Source organism: Stenella coeruleoalba (assembly GCF_951394435.1).
Source record: "Stenella coeruleoalba genome assembly, chromosome: 5".
In the NCBI taxonomy this organism is placed as follows: Eukaryota; Metazoa; Chordata; class Mammalia; order Artiodactyla; family Delphinidae; genus Stenella; species Stenella coeruleoalba.
The window spans coordinates 46,747,103-46,773,938 of NC_137150.1; the positions used below are offsets into that span (position 1 = coordinate 46,747,103).

The window sequence follows — 26,836 nt, forward strand, 5'->3', positions numbered from 1 at the left end:
GGGCAAAATCATCTAACACGAAGCCTACTTTATAATAAAGTGTTGAGTATCTCATGTAAGTTATTGAATACTGTACTGAAAATGAAAAACAGAATGGCTGTGTGGATACAGAATGGTTGCAAGTATATTGGTTGTTTACCCTCATGATCACGTGGCTGACCAGGAACCGTGGCTCCTGCTGCTGCCCGGCATCACAAGAGACTCTCATACTACATATTGCTAACCCAGGAAAAGATCAAAATTCTAAACTTCAAAGTATAGTTTCTACTCAATGCATATAGCTTTTGTATCCTCGTAAAATCAAAAAATCGTAAATTGAACTACTATAACTCGGGGACCATCTGTGTTGTTTTTTTAAAGTGCACACACTTTTAAAAACTTAATTTCATTAACATTTATCTTAAGGAACTGTTTAGGCGGTTGGGCAAAAATGTATGTAAAAGTAGGTTCATTCATTGTTCTCAATAGAAAAATAACTGAACAAATTTTACAAACATCTATTAAGAAGGGCCTGGTTAAACAATGTATTGTATAGTCATACATTCAGTAATTTAGAATGGTCGTTTAGATCTCTGCATATTGACATTAAGTAATGCCCACAACATACTAAGTGAAAAAGCATAAACATATAGAGAAATATGCCTATGTCTAATGAGAGAAAGTCTACATAACTATTTATGAATACATGTGAAAACATTTGGAAGACCATGGTCTAAAACCTTATTGGCGGTATTTTTTTGCAGGAGTGGGGAATACGTTGACCATATAAGCTATGCTGTGGGGAGTTTTTTATGAATGGCTGCCAGTGTTCTTCCTCCTCCTCCCTCTTCTTTTCTTCTTCATTATTTCCTCCTTCTCATTTTCCCCCCTTTACTGAGGTTGACCTATTCACTCATTTGCAATAAATAAGATATTCACATTCCAATGAAAAAGAGAAGCGATTAAAGTAGGATAAACATGAAAAAGATGGGGAAGACAACTTACAGTGTATAAAAGTGTGGATACTGGCACCTTATTTTTTTAAAACAAAAAAGGGAAAGAAAAGAAAAACGTCACTGACTTTTCTGAATGCTGAAGTTTTAAGTTCATTCCCACTTGAAGTGGCAAAAAGACAAGGATGTCTGCTATCACTACTATTATGCAACACTTTCTGGTAAAATTATATATTGCCCTTGTAATTAAAAATCCAATAAGTTTTCTAAGCCAACATATTATAATCTAGACTAGATTTTACACTAGTGGGGTCAAAATTTTAAGTACATTTCATTGCTAAAATTCTCAAAAATAAAATGATATAAATGACAATTTATGAACTAGCGCTCTAATATATGAACTCTTTCCAGTAGGCCAGAGGGGAGGGGGGGAACACGAGGGAAATTTCCAGAAACAGAAAGCAGCATTAAACTCATTGTAAATACTTTTTGACACTTTAATTGTAATCTCTTCATATTTTTAGCTACACATAAGACTGATTCAGTCACACACTAATAAGTAAGATGTACAAGATACATCACAGTAAAACTTCTTGTACTTTTCCACTCTTTGCATTTATTCTTATTTATTCGTGTTACACATATCTTCCTTTCTACTAAACTAACATTCAGGATATAATCAAGTTTTTTTTTAATTGAGGTGTAGTTGTTATACAATGTTGTGTTAGTTTCTACTGTACAGCAAAGTGGAGTTCCCTGTGCTATACAGCAGGTTCTTATTAGTTATCTAATATATACATATTAGTGTATACATGTCAATCCCAATCTCCCAATTCATCACACCACTACCCCTCCACCCACCGCTTCCCCCAGTTGGTGTCCATATATTTGTTCTCTACATCTGTGTCTCTTATTTCTGCCCTGCAAAGCGGTTAAACTGTACCATTTTTCTAGATTTCACATATATGCGTTAATATACAATATTTGTTTTTCTCTTTCTGACTTACTTCACTCTGTATGACAGTCTCTAGATCCATCCACGTCTCTACAAATGACCCAATTTCGTTCCTTTTTATGGCTGAGTAATATTCCATTGTATATATGTACCACATCTTCTTTATCCATTCATTTGTTGATGGGCATTTAAGTTGCTTCCATGACCTGGCTATAGTAAATAGTGCTGCAATGAACATTGGGGTGCATGTGTCTTTTTGAATTATAGTTTTCTCTGGGTATATGCCCAGTAGTGGGATTGCTGGGTCACATGGTAGTTCTATTTTTAGTTTTTTAAGGAACCTCCGTACTGTTCTCCATAGTGGTTGTATCAATTTACATTCCCACCAACAGTGGAAAAGGGTTCCCTTTTCTCCACACCCTCTCCAACATTTATTGTTTTTAGATTTTCTGATGATGCTCATTCTAACCAGTGTGAGGTGATTCCTCATTGTAGTTTTGATCTGCATTTCTCTAATAATTCGTGATGTTGAGCAGCTTTTCATGTGCCTCTTGGCCATCTGTATGTCTTCTTTGGAGAAATGTCTATTTAGGTCTTCTGCCCATTTTTTGATTGGGTTGTTTGCCTTTTTGATATTGAGCTGCATGAGCTATTTATATATTCTGGAGATTAATCGTTTGTCCATTGATTCATTTGCAAATATTTTCTCCCATTCTGAGGTTGACTTTTCATCTTGTTTATAGTTTCCTTTGCTGTGCAGAAGCTTTTAAGTTTCATTAGGTCCCATTTGTTTATTTTTGGTTTTATTTCCATAACTCTAGGAGGTGGGTCAAAAAAGATCTTGCTGTGATTTATGTCAAAGAGTGTTCTTCTTATGTTTTACTCTAAGAGTTTTATAGTGTTTGGTCTTACATTTAGGTCTCTAATACATTTTGAGTTTATTTTTGTGTATGGTGTTAAGGAGTGTTCTAATTTCATTCCTTTACATGTAGCTGTCCAGTTTTCCCAGCACCACTTATCGAAGAGACTGTCTTTTCTCCATTATATATCCTTGCCTCCTTTGTCATAGATTAGTTGACCATAGGTGTGTGGGTTTATCTCTGGGCATTCTATCCTGTTCCATTGATCTATATTTCTATTTTTGTGTTAGTACCATATTGTCTTGATTACCGTAGCTTTGTAGTATAGTCTGAAGTCAGGGAGACTGATTCCTCCAGCTCTGTTTTTTTTTCTCAAGATTCCTTTGGCTATTCAGGGTCTTTTGTGTTTCCACACAAATTTTAAGATTTTTTTTCTAGTTCTGTAAAAATGTCATTGGTAATTTGATAGGGATTTCATTGACTCTGTAGATTGCTTTGGATAGTATAGTCATTTTTCACAATATTGATACCTCCAATCCAGGAACATGGTATATCTCTCCATCTGTTTCTGTCATCTTTGAGTTCTTTCATCAGTGTCTTATGGTTTTCTGAGTACAGGCCTTTTACCTCCTTAGGTAGGTTTATTCCTAGGTATTTTATTCCTTTTGTTGCAATGGTGAATGGGATTGTTTCCTTAATTTCTCTTTCTGATCTTTCATTGTTAGTGTATAGGAATGCAAGAGGTTTCTGTGCATTAATTTTGTATCCTGCTACTTTATCAAATTCATTGATTAGCTCTAGTAGTTTTCTGGTGGCATCTTTGGGATTCTCTAGGTATGTATATTCTCATGTCATCTGCAAACAGTGACTGTTTTACTTCTTCTTTTCCAATTCGTATTCCTTTTATTTCTTTTTCTTCCCTGATTGTCGTGGCTAGGACTTCCAAATCTATGTTGAATAATAGTGGTGAGAGTGGACATCCTTGTCTTATTCCTGATCTTAGAGGGAATGCTTTCAGTTTTTCACCATTGAGAATGATGTCTGTTGTGAGTTTGTCATATATAGCCTTTATTATGTCGAGGTAGGTTCCCTCAATGCCCACTTTCTGGAGAGTTTTTATCATAAATGGGTGTTGAATTTTGTCAGAAGCTTTTTCTGCGTCTATTGAGATGATCATATGGTTTTTATTCTTCAATTTGTTTATATGGTGTATCACATTGATTTTACCTTTTAGATTATTAATAAGTTAAAATATTAGTGACAAACACAAACTTTTTTTCAGCTTTATTGCATATACACGAACTCTTACGCTTTAGAACAGGTTAATGATTAAGAGGACACCAAATATTGGTTGGAAAAATGCTTCCTATACCCTGCTGGTTAGAGAAAAAGTGTTGGGCTCTCAATAAAATGATAGGTCCGTAATATTCCACTGGACAAAAACCAAAAATGGAACTTCTTTCAAATATATGCTCTCAGTATACATTTCCAGTAGCATTTTTGAAGTTTGCTCTTTTATAAATGAATATAAGGTCCTTCTTCCCCCTTCCTGCTTCATAGAAGAAAGTCTCCTCTCCCAGCCAGAGTATCACAATGCCTGCCTGAGTCTTACATCACTCACCTCTTCTGGGGGCTCACAAGACAACTGTTGGTCATTAAGACGCTTGAAAGAACTGAGGTGTGGGCATGGCCAAGCCTCAGGTGGTAAGACTCTCACCCTTCATTCTGTTCCTAAAAGCAGATATTTAGTAACTGACAAAGCTGTGTTTTGAGTTGTATTCTGTGGTGACTGCACAGCATGGAATTATTCAAGCGTGTTATTTTAGCAATCCAGACAAGCAGATTTGTTACTAGAGAGCAGAAATATTTCTGGTACACATAGGGACTAGATAGTATATCTACCCATATTTAAACTTTAACAAATCTTCTGATAATACTTTCCTAAATTATTCTTGAGTATAGTCATTGTGAAACATATGATGTTCAATTGCACTGATGTTTTTAAAATTTGCAATTTAGGAAATTTTGAAGTAATTAAAAAAACTTTTAATAAAAGCAATTAAAAGTTATTGCTAATTACTCTAGGTCAAAAAGATTTATGTAAACTTTTCAAGTATCTTTTTTCCCTAAGCCCATATTTTGTTATTTTATTTGGAAAGCTCCTGCAATCAATGACTGTCCCCAAGCGTCTCTGCCTTCCTGACATGCATTCCTGCATCCCTTTGCTGTTATTTCAGGAAGGAAGGATACAACAAGCCCTGGGGGAAAAGAGCAACAATTGAAACTTAAGAGTTGAATTCCTAATGTAAAATAAAGACATTACTGAGATTGGGTTCAAAACAAATATTTTGTCTGTCTCCTTGGTGGTTTCTCACTTGCCAGTCGGAGCTGAAAAGCTCCTTCCCTGTCAATGCAAGCAGGGAATGCTAATACATCATCTGTCTTTGAAGTGGAACAAATACCCTTTACTAACAAAACTGATCCAAAATGTAAAAGAATATATTAGAGCAGACTGTGATGGTTGTCAATAAATATGTTTTCATTACAACTATTCATTCACAACATCATGAACAGCTGCAGTATTCTCTTACGTAAATGAAAACTACCCTTCCCGCTCAATCATGTCTTTACAAAGTTAGGGGGCTCTATTTTAAACTTTATGTTACTTGACATTGAAGATAATTCTAATTATATAAATACTCATATACACAATTATTAATTCAATTTTCATTCTTTTCCTGAACTTCACCCCTTTAGAAATCCATGTGATGCCAATGATGGACATAATGGTTAGGAATTTTGTTGGTGAAGTCTTTCCAGGCCTCAGTTAAAGCAGCACAAGAACTGATAGTGAGGCAGGAGATAGATGGGCCCCAGGCTGGGCAACTGGAGTTTGTCCCCTGTGGACAGATACTCTGAAACAGCAGGAGTGAGAGAAGAGCTGAGCCCTCCCAGATAAAAGATAGAGACCACATATTTCTCATTCTCGAGGTCAAGGATACCTTCCCAACTATAAATGCACAGAAAGCCTCCTCGGAGGTCTAAAGAGAGGGGGCATCACCTCATAGTAAGGGATGTTAACCTACCCATAGGCCTCTTCACTAGAATCCACCTTGGCTAAGAGATGCACGTGCACACGTGGGAGGACCCTGAGACAAACCAAATATGGACTCAGAACCAGGCAAAGAAAGATGATTGGCCAAAGCAAACCCGGAAGAAATGCCCCATAAGTGATTCAAACTACCAGGAGGGCGCCACTCTCTCTCTGAGTTCACCTGTATCTACCCACACGTACCCTTTTTCCTCCTAATAAACACTTTACTTGTTTCACTACTTTCCGTCCCTATGTGGAAATTCATTTCTACACAGCTGACGGGCCAGGGCCTTGTCACTGACCACTGGTCCCTCTAGTGGCTAGGATTCAGCGCTCTCACTGCTACAGCCTGACTTCAGTCTCTGGCCAGAAACCGAAATCCTCCAAGCTGCTGCAGGTTGAGGTCACCCGAGATCAATATGATGATAATACCTAGTTCATAGGCATTGTGAGAATAAAATAATACAGCTAACATGTGCTAAAAAAATAAAAATGAACAACAGGCCCCAAATGGAGTCACTTGCCCCAGGACAGCAAACCAAGACCTAACAACTAAACTAACTGCAGTTTCACCCTCTCCCAGGAATGTGACCTTTCCCCAGTCAACCTGGGATTACCGGATCAGCACTAGTGAGGTAATTTGTTTGACAGACTCTTGTCTCTCCCCTAAAGGAAGGTAACCTTGCCTGAACAAATCCACTTCTTGTTGGAAACTTCCTTTTCCCACCCCCTTCAGCCTATAAAAGCCTTCCATTTCATACAAATGGAGCTCCTTTCTACTTGCTAGAGCTCCTTGGAGCTCCTTTCTACTTTCTAGACAGGATGCTGCCCAATTCATGAATCACTGAATAAAGCCAATTACATCTTCAAATTTACTCAGCTGAACTTTGTTTTTTAACAATGGAGAGTGGCGAAATAAATGCTAGCTAATTTTTCAGTCATAATTTGAAGGTACTGTTTTTGTTACTTTACTATGAATAATTAAAAAATATTTTATTTGCTGTGAAACTAGCCTTAAGTACTCCAAGATTTCTGCATAAATAACTAGGTACTTACTACCACCTTTTGAGATACAGTTCCCATACTGCAATCTCACAATTGTCTTTATGAAAATGTGTTAAAGTTGAAAAAACAAACTTAAGAAATACTCCCCATTGAAGGTCCAGCTTACATTGAAGAGAAGGCTGTGTGTCCTCTTGAGAGGGTTTGCCCCCAAAGAGCAAATTCCTGACTGTTCCTTCTGCTTGTCTGATGCTTCAATACTGTTGACATTAAAATAGGGCCAGTTCCTTGTCAAGTCAGGCAACCAAAGTCACACTACCACCAAAACTGACTGAAAATTTAAACATTTAGATAATCGGTTTGGTGGATGCTTCACCAAATTCTCTGAACTACCAGTTACTCACCAACGAGTTACAGAACAGCAGTAGTTTAACATGATCTAAGGCTTCCCTGGTGGTGCAGTGGTTAAGAATCCGCCTGCCAATGCAGGGGACATGGGTTCGAGCCCTGGTCCAGGAAGATCCCACATGCCACAGAGCAACTCAGCCCGTGCACCACAACTACTGAGCCTGCTCTCTAGAGCCGGCAAGCCGCAACTACTGGAGCCCGTGTGCCTAGAGCCCGTGCTCTGCAACAAGAGAAGCCACCGCGATGAGAAGCCTGCGCACCGCAACGAAGAGTAGACCCGCTCGCCGCAACTAGAGAAAGCCTGCATGCAGCAACAAAGACCCAACGCAGCCAAAAATAGATAAATAAAATAAATAAATTTATTTTAAAAATAATAAAATAAAATGATCTATACATCATTATTATGTAGAGGATCAAGTAATCATGCATCCAAACAACACCAGGTGTGAAAGATAACCCTTCCCCTTCTTCCAAGACAGTCCCTGAGGGGTTGGACAGCCCCAGAGCATTGTTGGAAAAACACTGAAGTAGATTCTAAATTCCTTTTCAGTGCTAAAGTTTGAGAAGCCCTCAAACTTGGAACGGTAGGTCATACAGATTAAGCTTAAAGAGTAGTATACTACAATTCATTGATAAATGGCTCTTGTTGTTCATTCAATGCAAACAGGTTTTAGAGCTAAATTCATGCTTTTGTGAATGGACTTTTGCACACATTAAAACATTTAGTTCAATGGCTATATTCCTGTCTGAGTAAATCATAGAATCCATTAAGCTCAACATTTTAATTAGTATGTCCCAAACTCCATCACTCATCACCTGGGTGGCCTTGGTCCAATTACTTAACCACTCTAAGCTATAGTTTCCTCAACTATAAAATGGGGGGAAGATCATTATGACTCATAAGGTTGTTAAAATGATTAAATAAATGATGCCTGTGCCCTGCCTGACAAGTAGTAAGTGCTCATTAAATGTTCATTAATAGAAGAACTAGTAGTAGAAGCTACCATATTTGGAGAGCCATCGATTCTGTTTTCTAAGAATTCTGTTAGTGAGAATTCTGTTTTGTTTTGTTTCTGTTGCATTGCTATATACAAGAATGCGACTTCCATCTCTAAAATTACTCAAATAATGAGTCAGGAAAAAATAAACTTAAGTCAAGAGTTTGACAGTCTGAACTGGCTGAATACTTCTAAGGAAGATAAAACTGCATGCACTTTTTTGGTTGTTTTTAAGTAGATTTTGGACAAGAGAAAGAAGTGAAGAAGTCCCTCTCCAAAGAAAGCCCAGTTTGGCGGTGAGAAAACTTTGGAGACAGCTGAGTAGAAGGAGAGTCAGCAACTGACTTTCTCTTTGTGTGGAAGAAACACTAAAGAGCCCATCCAGAACTGTGGGATAAGAGAGGAGGGTGGAGGGAAGACAAAAGAAGAGGCAAACAAGGGGCTGTCACCATCCACCACTTCTGCTCTGAATACCTTTGAAAAAATAAAGTTGTAGGAACAAGGAGAAAGAGAAAAGTCACCATTTTATTCCCCCACTTGAGATTCAGTTAGAGGAAAACATGCAGACGGCAACAACCCCAGGATGGGTTCTCTCGGGGACAAAGTTCACTTGGTTCTATGGATCTCTAAAGTTCTAGCCAGCTCCTGCCACTAGAAATAAAACATGGGGCAACAGTAGCCCAAGCCCTGGAGACCCCTAGGAGTCTCCTAAGAGGGTTCAGTATAAAGTTGGAAGAGTCTAGAGAATTCATATTTGCTCAATTATTGGGAAAGAATAAACTGGGTTAGATACCACTTGTTCCTAGATTTTGCATTTGTCTAAGCTTCAAATGAGATTTTCTTTCAAATTTATATCAAGAATCATGAACATAATCTGTTCTGTGCAACTTCTATATTCCAGTCATGGTGCTAAGCACTTTATTACATTTTATCTTATTTAATACTCACAGCTTCACTGGGCAGGTGGAATTATTAGCTCCATTTTCTAGCCCAAGAAACCCAACCTTGGAGAGATTGATTAACTTGCTCAAATTCACACAGCTGGTGACTGGCTGAAATGGGATTTGTACCTATTTGATGACATATTTGATGGTGAACATACCCTTTTATATTTTACAATAACTTTTCATTTAATTTTGTTTTCTTATCTTTGAAATATATGTTCATTGTAACAAAAATACAGATAAGCAAAATAAGTATATCTTTGCATTAAGGGTTTAATTTGCTTAAGAAAAGTTATTTATTTCAAGATCCTACTTAGCAGTTTTGCAACACTTCTCTTCCTATGGAGGGTTAACTTTTTGAGGATTTTCTCTCATTTACCCACTATTCCTAGGATAGTTCTTTGCCCATTATGGGCAATCAGATGTATGTGGACCAAATAAATCCAAGAGAAAGCTGCTTGTTGGGGTTACCACACCAGTTGAGATCACATTTCCTAACTGTAGTTCCCAGAGTTGGGTGGTAATACTTGCCCAGCCATCCCAGTTTTCTGGATACAGAGCAGTGTGAACAGCATCACAAGTGCTATCAGAGAATTTGGTTAAGAGTGAATATCATGGACGTGTTGCTCCATTTTTTTTTCTACTCTCAAAACATCTTTGAGCAGTAACTTATTCACAGATAAAATTGTTTTTCTCTTCAATTTTTTCTTTTCTTTTTGAATACTGTACTTGGTTTTGGGGGAAATATGCTCAGTGAAAGAAAGAACAAAGAGTATATGGTTGACAAAGAATAAAATAATAAAAAGTATCAAACTTAGAAAGTTTAGGTTCGGGAGTTTTACTCTTTGGGTGTATCCTTATTTAAAAAATAATTAGATGATAAGAACAAAAAAAAATAATAATTAGAAAGGAGAAGCAAAAGATGAAAGTGTCCAAATAAGATTCCTGATCAGTTGTTTATTTTATTGATATATTTTATCATGTATTTCAGTTACAATATTTATTTATCAGGAATAAGAGAATTTTAATCATAAAATTATATAACATCATTCCAACATTGGATCTTGTTATTTTCTTCACAGGTATGGTGGAGAGTCATTCCTTTGCATGTCCAGATAAGATCTTTGTTGTCTTGGGGAGCTGCTCCTCCTACATTCCAAAATATGGTCCTCATATGGGAACCACATGACAGGGGCTGCTGACCACATTATCCCAACCCCCAGGATGGGGCCTGGGTGCTAGAAGGCCAATCGGAGTATTTTCATGAAATTTTTCTAACGGAATCTGGCAGGAAATAGCTTTGTTCCTTGTTAGTTACAAAGCTATAAGAATATAAGCCCCGAACTATCTGCTACCAGTTCCTGCCTCATGGATATCACAGCCTAAGATGATGAAGACAACAATCGGAAATGGGAAGAAGTGTATGTGCGTGTGTGTGTGTGTGTGTGAGAGAGAGAGAGAGAGAGAGAAAGAGAGAGAGAGAGAGAGATCCATTGTCTCTGAAGCTAAATCTACTTTCCAAGGTTTGCCTTTCAGAACAAATACACTGCCCATTTGCAGAGCTAGTTGAGCTGAATATATGTTGTTTAACTAAAAGTCCTGACTGATAGCCAAAATTCAGGGTGCTAAGCAAACAAAGTCTGCAAGACATCTATTTTCTAGCTTCTATTCCCCTTGACATCTGTCCTGAAAGATTTATATAGGAAATGTTGAAGTCTTTTGGCAAGTGCATAAAAATATTATTCAACAAATGTATTCCATGCCTCTTCCGGGCCAGGCACTGTGCTAAGTAGTAGAAATACTAAAGAAACGGGCAAGAAAGTACCCTGTATCCATGGCAGAGGCATACATCAAAGCCAATTATTATAGAACTGTGTAAGAAGGGCTTTAATAGATGCCTGTGGAAAGTGTCATGGAAACTCAAAGGAGCAAGCAAGTTCAAATACTTGAACTTTGAGTATATTTTGAAGAATGGTAGAATTTTCCCAAGCAGAGAACAGAGAAAAGGGCACTGTGGACAGCAGAAATAACATGTTGAAGGGCATGGACAGATGAAAAAATACATGCCACATTTGGGGAATAACAAAACCTTTGATGCAACCAAAACATAATGTTGTGGAGTTGGGTAATAGTGAGGGATTTGGCTAAACAACTAGGCAAGACTCAGATTCTAAAAAGTCTTAAATGCCATGCTAAGGAGTGGACTTCTTACTGTAGGCTGTGAGAAGCCACCTGAAGTTCCCAATCAGATGAATGACACCATCTAATTTGGATATACATGTATATAATGAACACACATGTACCCATCACCCAGTGAACAATTATATCAACTTGTGCATGAGGTTGGGCAACTTTTCATACAGTTCAGAGTAATTTTCATATCTTTTTCTATGAATTTTCTGTAGATCTGTTCTTGGCCTTTTTCATATCAGTTTTTAGAAGCTCTTTATATATTAGAGGTACCTTTGTATTATATATCATTACACATTTCACTGTATATTTTGCAAATATTTTTTCCCAGGCTCTTATTTGTATTTTTTACTTTGTGTCTGATATGGTATTTTTACCATGAAAAGATTTTTAATTTTCATCTGATAAAATTTGTCAATCTTTTTTCTCATTGCTTCTAGATTTTGAGTCATATTTAGGAATGCTTTCTCATCCCCTGATTATAAAGGAATTCACAAGTGCTTTTTCAAATATATGCATGGTGCTTTTTTATACCTTTGATTTAAATATCTGATCTGTTGGGAATTTATCCTGGCTTATGGTGTAAGAAATGGATCCAATTTAATTTTTCTCCATATGGCTACCCAGTAATCAGAACAACATTTATTTAAAAGTCCATCTTTTACCCAGTGATGTGTGATGCCACATATAATGTATATTAATTTCCATATGCAATTGGATATATTTCTGGATTTTCTCTTTTTCCTTTGGTTTGTCTTCCTATTCATGTGCTAATATAGAATTGTTTGAATTACAGAGGCTTTACAGTACTGTAAGTGGCTTTTACTCCTAGCCCTTAAATTAGGGAAAACTGACATCTTCATGATGTTGGCCTTTCTTTCTCTCCTAGAATTGATATGTCTTTCCATTCATTAAGATCTATTTTTTTCCAAAAGAAATTTCCAGTTTTGCTCATATAAGTTTTGGACATTTCTTGTTAACTTTATGTTAAAGTATTTTTTCTCTTTTATTTTCTATCATAAATGGGGTCTTCTCTTTAATTATATATTCAAACTGTTTTTTATTTATACAAATATATGTTTATGTATAGGTTTGTAAACATATATACATACATATGCTATTAATTTTTATATCCTCATTTTATAACTTGTTATTTTATCGAGATTCTCTTGTTGATTATTGTATTTTTCCATGGATTCTTTTGAATTTTCCAGCTGTATAATCACATCCTCTCTTAATAAACATAGTTTTACTTCTTTGCTTCCTATTCATAGTTCAGTAATTGCTTTCTCATGTCTAATTGCACTGGTTAGTATCTGCAACATAATGATAAATGTTATGGATATGGTAGGTACCTTTGCTCTTGACTTTAGAGGAAAAACTCTACAATATTAAATATTAAACAGTAAAGTTTTCCCATCTTTGGGGAAACTGATTTAGGGATGGTAATATATTGATTTGTAAGATTTGGATCTATCATCTTAAGCTTTTTGTAAGACATCAGAGTGAGGATCTCCATTGTATATGGCTCTATTTTCTGAGAAAAAGCCCTAGATGGAATATTTATTAGGTCCTTACTTTTTGCCAGATACTGTGCTAAGCGCATTACATGAATTGCTTCATTCTAACCTAACAACAAGATTTAGAGTTATTATCATTCTAAAATTCCAGGACAGGAAACTAAGACAATGAGGTTAAGTAATTTATCAATATCACCTAACCATTAAGTGGTCAAACTAGTATTTGAGCCTAAGCAGTCTAATGCCAGAGCTTAAATATAACCCCTATGTGATGCTGACTCATAGGATTTGGAGAGAAGCTAGTTATTCATTGCAGTTGAAACATTGGTAATGAATTAAATGCTCAAGATTTTATAAATCAATAGTGAAGAGTGATAAGAAAAATGTTGAGAGCCAAAGAATTAAAGAAGAGACAGAAGAGGAACCCAGGGAAGAGACTGAGAAGGGGCAGGCAGAGAGATGGGAGGAAAATAAAGGAGAGAGTACATATCATGGAATGAGAGAGGAAAGAGTGTCAGGAGTGATGCAGAATTCCAGTAGGGAATATGGTTTATTTTCTGACCCTGATTCTTTATTTTCAAGTTCCAAAATTTCCCATCATGCTAATCAATTCCTGTTCTTTCACTATTTTCCAAAAAAAAAAAAAAAAAAGATACCTGGTATGAAATATTGCAGGATATCCACAGCTCTCTTAATAAAATGTTCACAAAATAGTCAAACAGAAAAAAAAAATCCCTTTTTCATAAGTGAAGAGTAGTACTTGCATTACCTTAGGAAAATTACAAACTTACAAAGGTTCACCTTTTGCTTAAATATATTTCAAGTTATCAGTCAAAATATAAGTATTATAATGTGCAACCCCACAAAAGGAATTTGATTAGTTAGAATTATAATCTCTAGCAGATTCTAAAATTCAATCTTTATATGTGGGGGACAGCATTAAACTCTGCAGATAACATTATCCTAACAGCTCAGGTTTCTTCCTCCTCACTGTACTCTTCAATTGCAACTGACATATAAGGAAGAAATAACCAACATAGTAATCAAATGAACAAACAATTTATCAAAAAGTTTTTTTTAATCCTCTGTAACTAGTTTAACATAGCAGTAAATATATTAGCTTTGCTTTGTGATCTTTATTTACATCATGTCCTTCTTTGTAAGATATAAAATGCAAGATCAATGTGGTTATCCATTTGGCCTTGGTTGAAAACATTCCAGTACAACACTGCCATTCATCTTCACAGTCATTTAAATGCAATTTGTTACTCAGTTTTGTGATTTAATATTATGTTTTATGGAGCTGATAGGACTCCAGAATTGCTTTCTGAATTATCCATCTTGTATATGTATATGGGAAAGCTTTTTCAAGCTCCCAAAATGAGTTCTTCAAGAGCAGGAAGGGTGGGGAGAATGAATCAATAGGGTTTTACGTTTCTGCAGAATCATAATTTTAAGTGATCTTATATCCAGTTTCAAGTAACGATTTGTTGACTATGGTAACATCTGCCATCTTGTGGCTGACTTCAGGTACTACAGAATAAACTCAATTGTATTTTTACGGTAATAATAATAAGGAAGAGGGCAGGGTTTTGGTCGTTGTATTACAACTACATTTCATGTAGGAAACATACATGTTTTTATTTAACAAACTTTTTTTGTGCCAATTTGATCTAATCATAATTTACTCCATTTTGTGTAGGCATCTTGAAAGTAAAGGCGAAAAATAAAAACAGAAAGAAAATAAAGAGAAAGAAAATAACATTTTTAAACCTGCCACAATAGAAGATATAAACAGTAATAATTTAATTATATTTCTTAAGTTGTTTCAGTTTTAGGGTGATTCCACTTTATCATTGAACAAATGCTAATTTATTCTTGAAACATAATTAGAATAAAGTTAATATATTTAAAAGAAAACATCACAGATAAAAATGAGTGTATAAATCTCCCCCTTTATTTTTACTAATGTTAAATTATTATATACATATACTTCACCATCTCTGACAGAATTGACTTTAACTGGATAGTCTCCATGCCAAAGGTAATGATTGATTTTCTGTCCTTATCTCACTCAATTCTCAGCAGCATTTGACATAGTTGACAGATCCCTCCCTCCTCCTGGAAGCACTTTCTTCACTTGGACTCCAGGACACCATATTCTTCTGGCGGCACCAGCTACATAATTTGTGAGCCCAGAGCAAGATGAAAATGTGGGCTCCCTTGTTCAAAAAGCAAGGAAAAAACGCCCTAAGGTAGTAAATTATAAAGCTTTTTCCTTTCTTCCACTGTCTCTCCCTCAACTTGTCATGTTTTTTTAAATTTGCTTTCTATGTTGTTCATAAATAAAGAAAAATTTAGAATTTAAATTATCGACATGAATTTTACCATTCAAATTTACATTATGCAATGCCAGATTTAATGAAAATATAAGAGCATTTAACTCGCATGAATTACACAATTCATATTTTGTAGTCCATGCACGCATATATATTTTTAATTTTTTCCAGAACAGTGGAAGTGCTGCACAAGACTAATCTAATTATTTTTATTTCACTTCTTGAAATGCATGCATTCTATCAATACTCTCTATTTTTGGCTTATGGATGAGAAAGGAAAAGTCTCTATGGCCTCCTCTATCTTTCCCGCTCCTTCTACATTTCCTTTTTCAGGGTGAGTGGTTGGCTAATACAGGGAAGTAATGTAAGCAGCTCTTTGCAGGAAACGACCCTCAGCAGGAAGCCCCTTTTCTTGTCACTTTAACAAAACTATATTGTAACTAACTTTTAAACCAAGCACCTCCATGCTCTACTCATCTCTGGCCCTAGCATCTTCCCTGGCCCGGGAAGATGCCACGGAGCAATTAAGCCCGTACGCCACAACTATTGAGCCTGCGCTCTAGAGCCCGCGAGCCACAACTACTGTAGCCCGCGCGCCTAGAGCCCGTGCTCGGCAACAAGAGAAGCCACCGCAATGAGAAGCCTGCGCACCGCAACGAAGAGTAGCCCCTGCTCTCCGCAAGTAGAGAAAGCCCGCACACAGCAACGAAGACCCAACACGGCCAAAAATAAAAACAAATAAATAAATTTATATATATAAAAAAATACCTTCCCTAACTGGTCAGTTCTTTCCGTAGATCAAAGAAGTAGAAATGAAGAATAAGTAATTAACAGATAACAACATGTCTTCCCTAGCTTCCCCTTCAGTAATCTTCCAAACAAACTGTGTGACCAAGTTCTATGAACAAGATGACATCTAGAGGAAGATCACGAGTGACAAGCCTGCACACAGTGGGGAATGGCGATGACTCTGACCCTCATCTCAATGATTAACTGAGATTGCTTCCTTCCTTTCCTTTAAAACTTTCATGGCCGAGCAGAATCTTCAGAGGCGGTTTTTGGGGAACACTTGAGTCCACCGTCTCCGCAGATTGCCGGCATTCTGATTAAAAGCACCTTTCCTTTCTACCGTTTGTCAGTATGTAACTGATTCTGTACGCAGCAAGCAGCAGGACCCAATTCAATCACAGCAGTAACATAAGTAAGGAAGGATCGGATAGGGTTCTTTGGTTGTTCATGCTTCTTAGATCACCACTGCCTTCTGTCTGTTTTAAAAGCAAATTCTGGTTTGAACAGAAAGCACCGCCTCTCAAGGCTGTCAGCACCAACACCACCACTTGCTCTGTTGTCGGTGTAATATACTTACACGTACTTGATTGGCGCCTCATTGAACACCCAATGCATCATGGGTCCCCTAGAACTCTGTGCTCATGGGGCATCAGGAATATGAATGGGGTGTCAAGGAATGGCTGATACACATAATGTGTGTATCGTCTCTCCTCGCTGGCATGCTCCATTGTCCCATCAGACTTCACCTACAAAACACAAGTTCAAAGATAAAATAAGTAAGAATTGGTGGCAGCTTAGCAACCAAGTCTGGGGCCCTTCTGAGTGCAAAGCACTGTGTGCTGCACTGGTGACATGCCCATGAAACCTGATCTGCTTCCTGGGTTTCTTCCTATATCACTGGCTGCACCTTCTCAAACTTTCTCATTGGCTCTAGATATTATGACTTGGGTCAGTGCTAAGCCTTATTTTATTTATTTCTTCTTTAGCTGATGTCATCCAGCCCCTAGGCTTCAAATGTCATCTATGTGTGAACTACTCCCAAATTTGTTCTTCCAGCCCTGACCTGTCTTCTGAGCTCCAGTTGTACACATCAAACTGCCTGCCTGGCTTTTCCACTTTGATGTCTAAGGGGCATCTTATATCATCTCAATTTCCCACAAACTTCTGCCTACACTTACTATCTTAGCTCACTATTTACTAGTCACTTCATCACTTAAACACAGGAGTCTTTTTTGACTATTCTCCTTCAATTCCCTTAAATCTAAATCCAATACAAATCCTATCAGCTTTACCTTTATAATATACCTCCAATTTAACCAGTTCTCTCTACCTAGGTGGAGAGAAATCTAAGACACTATTATTTATTTCCTGAACTGTTGTAATGGCCTCTTAACCAAACTCTTTGCTTCCATTTGTTTCTCTATGGTTCCTTCTCCACATGGTAGTTGGAGTGATCTTTCTAAGAGAATCATTTCACAAACTTTCCCTGCTTAAATCTCTTGAGTGGCTTCCCAGCCAATTTTAAATAAAATCCAAACTCCTCAAAGGATCCTCAGATCATGCCTCCCCTCCAGACCTTTCATCCTACCACACTCTACCTGGTGCCCTGCGTTCCAACTTCCCTTTTTCCTTGCTGAAAACACCCCAAGCTCAGTCTCATCTTAGAGTCTCTATATTTGCTGTTCCCTCTGGCTGGAATACCTCTCCCCTCTCCTAATCTTCAAATTGCTCACTTTTTCAGTGTTTTCAGTACTCTGTTCAAATACTGTCTTCTCAGAGTGGACTTTCCTGGCTATTCTACCTAAAATAGCATCCTTGCCCTGCTCCCCGACCTTATATACTCTATACTATTGCCCTGTCATCCTTGCCCCACTCTCCAACATTGTATACTCTATATCATTACCCTGTCTTTTACTTTTCAGAGCACCTGTCTGTAACTGTACTCCTTACCCATTTGTTTACTTGTCTGTCTCACGCACCAGAATATAAACTCCAAGAGCACAGGCGCTTTGTTCACTAACTGCTGTATTTCTAAGGCTTCGAACAGTGCCTGGCATGCAGAAGGTGCCGAATATTTGTGGAATGAATAAAGGAATGCTTTATCTTTGAATCCCTGGAGGCTAGTATAGCACAATGTTTTCCTCAGTATAACCACTCAATAAATATTGTGGAAGGAAGGAGGTTGGAAGGAAGAATCTCCATTTCTCAGTTTATTCGTTCTATATAAAATGATAATTAGCTTACTTACTTCTATGTGATTGGCATCTAAAATATTATTTCAAAGTTAGATGAATTCTGCCAACATACTTAAATTTAAAAAACTTTAAATATATCTTATTATACTACTAATATGGCTAAAAACTGCTCTTTATTGGAGGGTGAATGGGATTAGGGTTTAAACTGTAAGAATTTTTTTTCATGGTCCAGGATAGGAATTGTTAGTCTTTTTGTTTTTTTACTTTCAGCTCTGATTTACTCTACTAAAACGTATATACCCAAAACATTTGATTTTCTATTTAGTTGTAATAATCTCATGGGCAAAAGTCAAAATGAGATTTGAATTATGCTTTGTTGACGGGTGACTGATTGCCTAATGAATATCTAAAAGACATTTCATTGCTTTTGTTGATAAATATGACATTGTATTTTCATCTATTATGCATGAAAACTGATGAAATATCATTTCTATAACTTTTGGAAAACAAGCACTTAGAAGACCTCTTTAAGTGCAACAAAAGCAATATTACATCTCAGTAAGACTAGCCCTGTTCTAATAGACATTCAGTAAATACATAGTGAGTGAATTTGTATGGCTTTTTCATTTGAACTCAGAATACACATGTTTAATGAAATAGCTGTCTTTTATGAATAAATTCAGAATCTGGAATGTAGATATAGATAGGTAGCTACTATATCTACCTATATAGTATATATATCTACCTATAAAGTAGATAAAGTACCTATCTTAAAGTAGTAGATAAAGTAGATAGCTATATCTACCTATCTTAAAGTAGATAGGTAGATATAGCTAAATGAGTGTAGCTATAATAAAATAAAAATTGGTTTCACTTGTTTGCTTATCTTTTAGCAATCTCTTTCTGAACCACCACTCCACATTGAACTACATACCTGAAGGGATAGTCAGCTGCTTTTGGGTTAAGTTCAATAAGCATTTGTTAAATAGCTCACATCTGCAACAAGAACTGTGCAAATACTTGGGAATAGAATCATGAATAAGATACATTTTCTGTTTTTTGAGGTTCACAGCCTAGTGGGAAAACTAACAGATACCTTCTTATTTCAAAAAAATGTAAAATACAGGGCTACAATAAAGATGTTGCCTAAGTAATAAGAAAGCAATGTGGACTAAATTATCTTGAAGGACAAACAGGACAGAGTTAGGTTGAGTTAAGGTATGTGGAGAGTGTCAGAGAAGGGGGAGTCAGAATGAGACACAACACATGTGCTCTGGAAATATTCAAAATGTTCACAACAGGCAACCACTCTGAGGGTCTTAGGTATCACCCTGTAAGCAGTGGGAAACCACTGAAGGGTTTGAGGCAAGGCAATGATGTAGGATAGAGTTACCATATAGAGCTGAGCTTCTCAACACTTCAAAGTTTATACAAATTACTTGGGGATCTTCTTAACTGTGAATTCTGGTTCAGTATGTCTGGTGGGACCTGTGTTTCCTACAAGCTGGCAGGTGATGTGCTGGCTGCTCACCAGTCTGTGGGCCACACTGTGAGTAGCAACATTTTAGGGAACTTGCCTTTAGGAGTACCCAATAGGGACAAACATGATAGTTTAGGTAAGAGATGATGAGAGTTTAGGCTAAAGCAGTAGCAGTCACTAAAGATATTTTGGGGGCAAATTGAAAGAATATTTTTTTAACACATTTAATGAAAAAAGTTGAAACATTCAATAATGTTTAAAGTCTTTTACAGTCAGTACACATATAACCACCACCTAATTCTACAATTAAAATTTTATTATGCTTGCTTTATCACATACCTATTCATCTATCCATCTCCCAATCCTTTCATCTATCTATCATTTTTATGTATTTCAATGTAAGTTGCAGATACCAGTATACCTCCCCCCTGCAATAAAAAAAAAAATTAAGATTGATTGAAAATAGGGGTAAAGGAGTGTGGTTTGTTTCCTAAGTTTATGCTTGATGAGGAAGAATGTAGAAATAAATTTATGGGGTGGACTGGGAGATGCTGTGTTGAGTTCAACCCAATATCACTGAACTAGAGATGACAATTTAATATATATGTTATGCGTATATACGTGTAACGTCTACAGCTCTAGTTATGGACTGGGAATCATTAGCTGGTAGTTAAAATGAGAGGAGTAGATGAGAACGCTCATAGAATGTAGACATAGAAGAGAAGAGGATCAAGGATGGCATTTTGAGAAAAATGACACTTAAGACATGTACACGGGTAAATGATAAAATAAAGGAGACTACGATGGGATTAGGGAGACAAAAGAGAATCAGCAGAGGGGAGAGGGACAGTAAACATGTCCTTGTAAATCTCCTCACTGCTTGGGAATATTGTGGTTTTAAAAATGCCGACATTACACTTTATATTTATGATATCATCTATATCACATTGTATTTATACACTTATATTTAAAATGCTGACATTATACTTTTAGTAGTCAATCTCAACTTCACACTGCTTTATGTACATACCAGTGGAAGTAAAGAGCCATTCAAAGCAGATTATATTAAGTCACTTTCTCAATTCTCACTTACTGAAATGTCAATAAATGTTCCTTGTTTTGCTTGGAAAAGGGAAGGCAACTAACTGGACCCCTGATTCTCGTTTCTCAGGTGAGAGGTCCTTTTCGTGAAGGGTCACTGACCCACAGACATGTTTACAACATAGTGAAAAGTGACTTCCAAGTAATTTTAGGCTCTTAGAGCATTGGAGGTGGTGAGAAAAAAAGAGGTATAGTTTTACTTTAGATTTACGGAGGAATCTAAAATTTCATTTGATAAATTATTTTAAAAATATATTTTAGTTCCAGGTTATGGCTATTTAATGGAGAAAGAAAGAGTTAAAAAGGATGAAAAATATGAGAAGGAATTATGGAGGACAGGAAGGAAAAAATGGGATAAACCAAGCAAAAGAAACAGAAGAAAAAATAGAGACAGTAAAATTAAAAGATCTTCCCAGGAGGAATAAATTTGTGTTTCATTGGAGAACCATGTATTGTCCAAGGAGGCATAACCAAACTTTTCTTATCAAGGATCGGAGAGTCAATATTTTGGCTTTGCTCTGTTATAACTATTAAATTCTGCCATTGTAGCACCGAAGCAGCCATAGACAGTAAATTTTTAAAAAGCATGTGTGTGTGTGTCTATGTTTCGATAAAGCCTTACTTACAAAACTCAGGCAGCCATCTGGATTGGGCGGCTGGCATAGTTTTTACTGACCTCTGCATTAGAGCAAAGGCCAAAAAATGGGGTCAGCAAACTTCTTCTATAAGGGCCACATAGGCCTCTAGCTTATTCTTCCTTTTTACCAATGTTTGTTTGCTTTTACAACCCTTTAAAAATGTACAAAGCATTCTTTTTTTTTTTTTTCGCTGTACACAGGCCTTTCACTGTTGTGGCCTCTCCCGTTGCGGAGCACAGGCTCCGGATGCGCAGGCTCAGCAGCCATGGCTCAGGGGCCCAGCTGCTCCACGGCATGTGGGATCCTCCCGGACCGGGGCACGAACCCATGTCCCCTGCATCGGCAGGCGGACTCTCAACCACTGCGCCACAAGGGAGGCCCACAAAGCATTCTTAACTATAGGACCTACAAAAGGTAACCGTGGGCCAGATTTGACCAGTGGGCAGGTGGTTGCCTGGCACTTGTCTAGAGCACACCTTTCTGTCTTATCTGATTCCAGTTTGACGGGAGGTATTTTACAACTCCGTGCTTTGTAAATAACTGGTACAATGCAGAATAATTTTTGTCTATAGACACGACATGCAAATTCTGTTCCATAGAGGTCCAACTGACTTCCATCACTCACTGTGGAAGAAGCTAGTTTTGTGTCTATTTGCACATTCATTTTAATATTCCAGATTTATAAATATAACTGTTTAGAGTTCTTTTTAAACTGACTGTAACATCTTACCAGTTTATCATTAATGAGTTAAAAAAAATTTTAACACACGTTCATTTTTAAATCTGTATGAGAATCATGATTTTACTTTTTTGTAAATTACCCTTTGAACACTGGCATAACCCTTATTTCCCACAACACCTCCCAGGCTTTCACTAGAGACCTCAGTGGTAGAGTGAATTTTTCCTGCTACCTTGAATCTGACCTTTTATAACTCCATCCATTCCCTGACACCTTCCTCCCTAGTACCTGGTCACTCTTCCACACACCCCTCCTCAAACCAAATTGTTTGTTTGAAAAACCATCTCCTTCTAAACTTTGACATAATATGGTCTTTTCTTTTGTATATAGGCATAATCTCACTCATAAATTTCAACTTTGGAAAGGCAAAGATTATTGAAACAATTTTCAAAAATCTTGGCAATGAAATAAAATTGAATTTAAGGCCCACTTTGACTTGGGAAATGAATAATCCCACTCCTGGGTCTATGTAATGACTTAAATGTCCATATACTTATGGACAATTATTCAGAAATGAAAAGGAACAACTGCCACTATATGCAACAATATCAGTAAACCTCAAATGCATTATAATAAGAGAAGGAATCCGGATTCAGAAGTCACACACAGGGCTTCCCTGGTGGCGCAGTGGTTGAGAGTCCACCTGCCGATGCAGGGGACACGGGTTCGTGCCCCGGTCTGGGAAGATCCCACATGCCGCGGAGCGGCTGAGCCCGTGAGCCATGGCCGCTGAGCCTGTGCGTCCGGAGCCTGTGCTCCGCAACGGAAGAGGCCACAACAGTGAGAGGCCCATGTACCGCAAAAAAAAAAAAAAAAAAAAGTCACATACAGTATGGTTACATTTTCATTACATTCTGGAAAATAAGAAACTATAGGGACAGAAAACAGATCAGTAGTTGCCAGCAAATGGAGGTGTGGGGAAGAGATTGACTAGAATGATACAAAAAGGAAACTTGAGTTATCATAGAACTGCTTTCCTCTTGATTGTGGTAGTGGTTACATGACTGTATGTGTTTTTTTAAATTTATACAACAGAACAGCCAAAAAAATGAAGTTATTTTATATAAATTATACCTCAATAAACCTGACTAAAAAATCTACCTATCTACCTACCTACCTATCTATCTATCATCTATCTATCCACCTACCTACCTATCTTCTTCATCATCATATATTTACTTTCCTGAAAAATCTGAAGATTTAATTTTTTAAGTTGGAAAACAATCTCTAAATATACAACTTACCACAAAAGTACTACTTAAACTGATTTAAAAATTTAAATTATAGAAATACTTCACTCTTCCTAGTTTACAGAGAGTTTTTATCATGAATGGTATGGGATTTTGTCAAATGCTTTTTCTGAATCTATTAATTTGACCATGTGGTTTTTCTTTTTCACCCTGTTGATGTGATGGATAACATTAATTGATTTTTCAATGCTGAACTAACTTTGCCTATCTGGGATAAATTTCACTTGGTTGTGGTATATAATCTTTTTATATTTTTCATTGTTGGAATCAATTTGCTAACATTTTGAGACATTTTGCATCTTTGTTCATGAGAAATATTGGTCTCTAGTTTTTTTGTTTGTTTGTTTTTTCTCATAATGTCTTTGTCTGGCTTTGGCATTAGGGTTAATGCTGGCTTCATAGAATGGATTAGGAAGTATTCCCTGCGCTTCTATCTCCTGAAAGAGATTGCACAGAATTAGTATAATTTTTTCTTTAATGTTTGGTAGAATTCACCAGTGAACTACCCAGGCCTGGTGCTTTCTGTTTTGAAAGGTTATTAATTATTGATTAAATTTCTTTAATAGATTTAGGTCTATTCAGATAGTCTATTTCTTCTTCTGTGACTTTTGGCATATTGTGTCTTTCAAGGAATTGGCCCATTTTATCTAGGTTATCAAATTTGTGGGCAGAGAGTTGTTCATATCCTTGTATTATCCTTTTAACATCCATGGGATCTGAAGTGATGTCCCTTCTTTAACTTCAGATGTTAGTAATTTGCCTCCTTTCTTTTTTTTCTTAGCCTCAATAAAGGTTTATTGATTTTATTAATCTTTTCAAAGAACCAGCTTTTGGTTTTCTTTCTTTTTTTAAATTAATTTTTATTGGAGTATAGTTGCTTTACAATGTTGTGTTAGTTTCTGCTGTACAGCAAAGTGAATCAATTTTACATATACATATATCCCCTCTTTTTTAGATTTCTTTCCCATTTAGGTCACCACAGAGCACTGAGTAGAGTTCCCTGTGCTCTACAGTAGGTTCTCATTAGTTATCTATTTTATATATAGTAGTGTATATATGTCAGTCTCAATCTCCCAATTCATCCCATTTCCTCCCGCTCCCCCATATACAGCTTTTGGTTTTAATCACACTAAATTACCAAAGATGCCCAAATCACAATGCTCTCTCACCTCCAGCCCCTTGCCCATGTTGTTCCTTCTCTGGAAACACTCCCATCCTTTTCTTTGCCTACCTGACTCCTGCTCAACTCCCAGTGTCAGCCTAGATGCCAGAAAGTCATCTTTAACACTCTGCCATCCCAGTGCATTGTGCTCCTCCTAAGTGATTCCTAACTGTTCTATGGTTACTATTATTGTAGCACTTTTCATGCAAATTAATAATTTCCTATTACTTCTTTCACCTTTACAAGTTTCTTTTTTTAAGGGAGTCTGACCTGTTTACTATGGTACTTCTGTCACCTAACATGCTGCCTAGCACACACGGTAGAAGCTAAATGTCTTTTATTATAAACCATGAGAGAATTTTTAATTAATCTGAAAAATAATTTGTTTAAATGACAGTTCTTTATAAAAATTGATTTATCCTATGATTTAAGGAGCAATGACCATTCAGCATTTTGGCCTTATTTACCATATTTATGCTGTCAAATTTTGCCATTGGAAAATATAGTGAACAGCGAATCCTATTTGTTGAAGAAAATAAGAATAAATGTTTTAAATATAATTGAATTTTTCTTTGGTATTTATCATAATAATTCTTTTAAATCATTTCTCTCAGAGCTGCCAGGCTAAGTAGTGGTTTCAGTTAACTGAAATGATTTTAAATTCAACGAAATGACTTGATGCCTTTAGACTTATTTCTACCAGACTAGATATCTCACATTAAAACATAAAGCAAAGCGTTCAGCACAATAAAGCCAGAAATGGAATCTTATTGTTAGAGATTGTCACTAAGCACTTAATAATTTTACTTGTAATGACAGGTTAATTGAATTCAAAAAGAAAAGTAAGAAAAAATATTATGAGTTTTTAGGAATAAGTTGATTTTTAAAAGTTGATATGATATATGCCAACATCAGTATATTAGCCAAAATTTGGAGATAAAAACTAGAGTACAATAAAAGTATAGCATATACAGTGGTTTCATTAAATGTTGAACATCTATTAATCTCCTTTCCCCCAAAGAAGCAACTCATTATGACTGGGAAACATCAGTAATTTTAACAGGCATTGGCTAAACAAAGTAGAACTCTTGGTACATATTATATCATATTTTTTTGCAAATGTAAATTTTAAAAAATGAGTTTCATTGGCATTTGGCTAGTTGCCATTTCTACTGTAGAGAGTATAGTCTCTAGAATTTACCAGGTAGCATGTGTTAGGCTATAAAAGACGATACATGCATGAGAAAAATTTTAATATTCCGAGTCAGCAGTGCAATAACATCAGATTTGAGGCAACCTCACATACTATTTAGCTTATTCTCTTGCACCTTTTATCAGAACCATCCTGTACTCATATTTTAGGTCTCTCAGAGTTGAGCTGTTAACTCATCCCATTATTTATCTGAAAGCAAAAAAGCCTTTCTTCATATTTCACATAAACCCCTTGTGTATACATGATGTTATTGTACTATAACACATGAGTTATATTAGCATGACATGCCCTATAGCCCTCTGTGAGTTTCAGGATGATAACTCCACTAAATAAATAAAATGTTCCTACTCCATTATGAACACTCCAGCAGCCTGTTTCCTTCTTAGAATCAACTCCAGAGTACTGACTGCCCAAGACCCAAAAATTAGTCTACAAGTTAGTATCAGCAAAGCCAAGAGCAAACAGGGAAAATAAAGAAAACATAATAGGGCTTTTTTTTTAAACAGAGACATTTTGTTAATTTAATGGAGTATTTTAAGATAATTTTTTCCTATTTGGATTATTTAATAGATTTTTCATGTTAGAAATGATGATGATGACTTCCCTGGTGGTGCAGTGGTTAAGAATCCACCTGCCAATGCAGGGGACACGGGTTCAAGCCCCAGGCCAGGAAGATCCCACATGCCACAGAGCAACTAAGCCCGTGTGCCACAACTACTGAGCCCATGAGCCACAACTCTGAACCTGCGTGCCACAACTACTGAAGCCCACATGCCTAGAGCCCGTACTTCGCAACAAGAGAAGCCACTGCAATAAGAAGCCCGCGCACCTCAAGGAAGAGTAGCCCCCACTCGCTGCAACTAGAGAAAGCCCGTGCGCAGCAAAAAAGACCCAATGCAGCCATAAATAAATAAATAAATGAATAAATTTATACTAAAAAAAAGAGAAATAGAGTTACAGATGTAAAAAATAAACTTATTAAAAAAAGAAATGATGCAAGTACATAGTATTTTTGTTGTTTTTAGTT

The 26,836-nt window shown here is 36.6% G+C and overlaps 1 long non-coding RNA gene across 2 annotated transcripts in view; it reads right to left on the bottom strand.

The window, feature by feature from the left end:
* The window catches only part of LOC307186857, a 181,271-nt gene that overhangs the window by 37,493 nt on the left and 116,942 nt on the right, over positions 1-26,836 (bottom strand). For both annotated transcript variants that reach the window (XR_013828487.1, XR_013828488.1), the window contains exon 2: positions 16,609-16,777. This is a non-coding gene — a long non-coding RNA (uncharacterized lncRNA). The remainder of the gene's footprint in view (positions 1-16,608; positions 16,778-26,836) is intronic.